Below are 5,000 nucleotides of genomic sequence, written 5' to 3' on the forward strand. Positions count from 1 at the left end.
TGCCGAGGCCCCCCTGGGCAACAGGAGCGTGGAAGTATCCCAGGGGGGTGTCCGCCGGAAGGCGGAACCATCTCCTGACGGCGGCCCGGATGGTAACGTCGGCCGACTTCAATGCACCCACCCGGGTGCGGCTGAGGGCCAGCCCGTGGTACAGGCCAGGGAGAAGTACGTTGGTGAGAGCGTGGAGGCGCTGTTGCGGCTTCAGCGGAGCTCGGGAGATGACGTCAAGCTGCTCCACCAGGTGGCTACGTGGATTGAAGACACAGCGACCCGCCGTGGAAAATTGCAGCCCCAGGTACCGGAAGGTTTCACCCACACGCAGGGCAGGCATGGTGGTATTGCCTGCTGTGAAGGTGACATTGCTGTCCACCTTCACCTTCTTCTCGCGCCCTGACGCGACTAAGGCGAGGGTGAAACACTTCCGGGCGTTGATCTGCAGCCCCAGGTGGGCGAGGGCTGCGGTAGCTGCGTCGATGAGGGACTGCAAGCCCCTCGGGGTCGCTGCAAACAGCAAGACGTCATCTGCAAAGGCCGCAGCGTTGACTCTGCGACCGAGGATCCGAGCTCCGATGTGGGAGGGCAGTTGGCCTAAAACGTAGTCCACCGCAAAGTTGAACAGGAGGGGGGAGAGGGGATCGCCCTGGCGAACGCCCCGTGCTGGCTGCACAGACACGCCCACGCCGGCGCCGTCCGCTATCACTGTCGTGCTGCCCTCGTAGCACCGCTCGACATACTCGACAAAGCAATCCGGCAGGCCATGCGCCTTCAGCACGGGGCGAAGGGCAGCATGATCTACCGAATCGAATGCCTTAGATACGTCGATCGATGCCACAAAGACAGAGCGGCAGGAGCGAACTGCGTCGGTGAGAGCAGTGTCCAAGATGAAGGTATTTTCCAACATCCCATCCCGAGGGATGAATGCCCGCTGACGTTCGTCCACAGCACATGCGCGCATCAGGCGTGACGCGAGAACCTTGTGAAAGGTCCGCGCCAACACCGAGCAGACCGTAATGGGGCGAAAGTCAGCGGGGGATGTTGGTGCAGCCGTTTTCGGGAGAAGGGACGTCCGCGCGCGAAGCAGGCGTTCCGGAAGGGCGCGGGCCAGAAGGAAGAGATTCATCACTTTCACCAGGACTTCGTGCGGCAGGCGCCGCAACTCCGCTGGGGTAAGGCCGTCCGGCCCGGCTGCTGATCCCCTGGGCGGCAACGCGGCGGCGACCTCCTCATGTGTGACCGGCCCCCATATGCACTCGAGAGCGACAGGCTCTGAGTGCGGGAGGAGGCGGTCACGAATGAAGCCCGCGCTGGAGATGGGCTTCTTGGTGAAGAGGTCCGCCCAGAAGTCCAGCAGACCAGGGATGGCAGGTGGCGGCTGGAGCAGGGTGCCATCCAAGAGGCCGCGCACGCAACGTGCACGCGACCGTCGGAAGGCATCCTGCGTTCTCGCGTACTCCCAGCGGCGCCGCTTGCGCTTCTGCGTCGGCGGCGCGGCAGGCGGCCGCTTCGATGGTTGGCGCGGCCGCTGTGTCCTGGTGATCGATCTCTCCCCTCTGGACCCGACCGACGCAAGGGCATCCGGGAGCATGCCCAGGATGACATCGGGCGGCGTGCCCCGCCCCAGACCTATGACACGATCCAGGGCAGAGAAACGCTGGGCGGAAGCGGGTAGCCCCGCCAGATGCTCCCAGATGGCGGCGTCAGTCGGCCCCTCCGGCGGCGGCCCGGTGGTGTCGGCCGCGAAGTCCTCGGCTGCGTCGACGGGCGGCGCAGCGGCCTCGCCCGCGTCAGGCAGCGGGCTCGCTGCTCCCCGGCGGGACGCCGGCTCTTCCCCCCGACCGATCTCAAGCGCCTCCATGAATTGGCGGACAAGCTGCTTGTGGGCAGCTTGCCGCCGTCGGCACTTGATTGCCTCGAGCGTTCGGTCGGGGAACATCCTGATGAGCTCTTGATTGACGAAGAAGAACCGGGCGTCCCTCTCAAGGAACAGTTCGGCCTCCGCCTTGGCGAGCGACAGGACTTCTTCCTCCGTCCACCTCGCGCGATGCCTCTCCGTGACGATCTCCGCGTTGGCGGCCGCAAGATGTTGGCGGCGGCGGTGGACCCCGAGACCGTTCTTGGTTGTAAAGCTGCGGTGGCACTCACTACAGGTATACATAGCTGCAAAAGTTACAAGATTTTCGGCACGGCCGGTTGGCCGGCTAGGTGCTGGGGGAGTTGGGGTGGCACCTTCAGCGGAAGGGCCACCACTTATTCTCTGCTTACTGCCCCCAACTAAAAAAGGGATAGTGCGAGGGGGGGCTGGTAACCCCCCCAAGCCCCTGGTGCGGTCTTCCACTCTGCGAAATCAGCGGGCCCACGAGAAGGGGAGAAGACCGCAGGAGAGGAGAGGCTAAGAGGGCTAGGCCCATGTATTGCGCATCACTCTCCCAGTAACTATAACCCAAGGAAGGCACCTCGCAGCAGCAGCACGACTACATCAAGACCGCACTTCGAGAAGCCAAGTCCGGATGCAGCCACACCGCTGCCACTTGGCCGCCTTAAGAGAGTCATAGAGTCATAGTTACTCCCGCCGTTTACCCGCGCTTGCTTGAATTTCTTCACGTTGACATTCAGAGCACTGGGCAGAAATCACATTGCGTCAACACCCGCTAGGGCCATCGCAATGCTTTGTTTTAATTAGACAGTCGGATTCCCCCAGTCCGTGCCAGTTCTGAGTTGATCGTTGAATGGCGGCCGAAGAGAATCCGCGCACCCGCGCGCCCCCGGAGGAGCACGCTAAGGCGGACGCGGCCTCGCAGCAAGGAAGATCCGTGGGAGGCCAAGGCACGGGACCGAGCTCGGATCCTGCACGCAGGTTGAAGCACCGGGGCGCGAACGCCGCGCAGGCGCGCGCATCCTGCACCGCCGGCCAGCACGAGGCCAACCAACGGCGAGAGCAGACCACGCCCGCGCTAAACGCCCGCACTTACCGGCACCCCTACGGCACTCACCTCGCCCAGGCCCGGCACGTTAGCGCTGACCCACTTCCCGACCAAGCCCGACACGCCCCGATCCTCAGAGCCAATCCTTATCCCGAAGTTACGGATCCAATTTGCCGACTTCCCTTACCTACATTATTCTATCGACTAGAGGCTCTTCACCTTGGAGACCTGCTGCGGATATGGGTACGAACCGGCGCGACACCTCCACGTGGCCCTCTCCCGGATTTTCAAGGTCCGAGGGGAAGATCGGGACACCGCCGCAACTGCGGTGCTCTTCGCGTTCCAAACCCTATCTCCCTGCTAGAGGATTCCAGGGAACTCGAACGCTCATGCAGAAAAGAAAACTCTTCCCCGATCTCCCGACGGCGTCTCCGGGTCCTTTTGGGTTACCCCGACGAGCATCTCTAAAAGAGGGGCCCGACTTGTATCGGTTCCGCTGCCGGGTTCCGGAATAGGAACCGGATTCCCTTTCGCCCAACGGGGGCCAGCACAAAGTGCATCATGCTATGACGGCCCCCATCAACATCGGATTTCTCCTAGGGCTTAGGATCGACTGACTCGTGTGCAACGGCTGTTCACACGAAACCCTTCTCCGCGTCAGCCCTCCAGGGCCTCGCTGGAGTATTTGCTACTACCACCAAGATCTGCACCGACGGCGGCTCCAGGCAGGCTCACGCCCAGACCCTTCTGCGCCCACCGCCGCGACCCTCCTACTCGTCAGGGCTTCGCGGCCGGCCGCAAGGACCGGCCATGACTGCCAGACTGACGGCCGAGTATAGGCACGACGCTTCAGCGCCATCCATTTTCAGGGCTAGTTGCTTCGGCAGGTGAGTTGTTACACACTCCTTAGCGGATTCCGACTTCCATGGCCACCGTCCTGCTGTCTTAAGCAACCAACGCCTTTCATGGTTTCCCATGAGCGTCGATTCGGGCGCCTTAACTCGGCGTTTGGTTCATCCCACAGCGCCAGTTCTGCTTACCAAAAGTGGCCCACTTGGCACTCCGATCCGAGTCGTTTGCTCGCGGCTTCAGCATATCAAGCAAGCCGGAGATCTCACCCATTTAAAGTTTGAGAATAGGTTGAGGTCGTTTCGGCCCCAAGGCCTCTAATCATTCGCTTTACCGGATGAGACTCGTACGAGCACCAGCTATCCTGAGGGAAACTTCGGAGGGAACCAGCTACTAGATGGTTCGATTAGTCTTTCGCCCCTATACCCAGCTCCGACGATCGATTTGCACGTCAGAATCGCTACGGACCTCCATCAGGGTTTCCCCTGACTTCGTCCTGGCCAGGCATAGTTCACCATCTTTCGGGTCCCAACGTGTACGCTCTAGGTGCGCCTCACCTCGCAATGAGGACGAGACGCCCCGGGAGTGCGGAGGCCGCCGCCCCGTGAAGGGCGGGGAAGCCCCATCCTCCCTCGGCCCGCGCAAGGCGAGACCTTCACTTTCATTACGCCTTTAGGTTTCGTACAGCCCAATGACTCGCGCACATGTTAGACTCCTTGGTCCGTGTTTCAAGACGGGTCGTGAAATTGTCCAAAGCTGAAGCGCCGCTGACGGGAGCGATTATTCCGCCCGAGAGCATCCCGAGCCAACAGCGGCGCGGGTCCGGGGCCGGGCCAGGTAGGTCCGTCATCCGGGAAGAACCGCGCGCGCTTGCCGGGAGCCCGAGCGCCCAAAGGGGCGAATCGACTCCTCCAGATATACCGCCGGGCAGCCAGCCAGGACACCGGGGCTCTGCCCAACAGACGCGAACCGAGGCCCGCGGAAGGACAGGCTGCGCACCCGGGCCGTAGGCCGGCACCCAGCGGGTCGCGACGTCCTACTAGGGGAGAAGTGCGGCCCACCGCACACCGGAACGGCCCCACCCCGCGGCGAGTGGAAAGGCAACCGGACACGACCCCGCCGCGGATTGCTCCGCGCGGGCGGCCGGCCCCATCTGCCGAGGGCGGAGGCCAGTGGCCGGATGGGCGTGAATCTCACCCGTTCGACCTTTCGGACTTCTCACGTTTACCC

The sequence above is a fragment of the Schistocerca americana genome, unplaced genomic scaffold (assembly GCF_021461395.2).
Source record: "Schistocerca americana isolate TAMUIC-IGC-003095 unplaced genomic scaffold, iqSchAmer2.1 HiC_scaffold_895, whole genome shotgun sequence".
Lineage (NCBI taxonomy): Eukaryota > Metazoa > Arthropoda > Insecta > Orthoptera > Acrididae > Schistocerca > Schistocerca americana.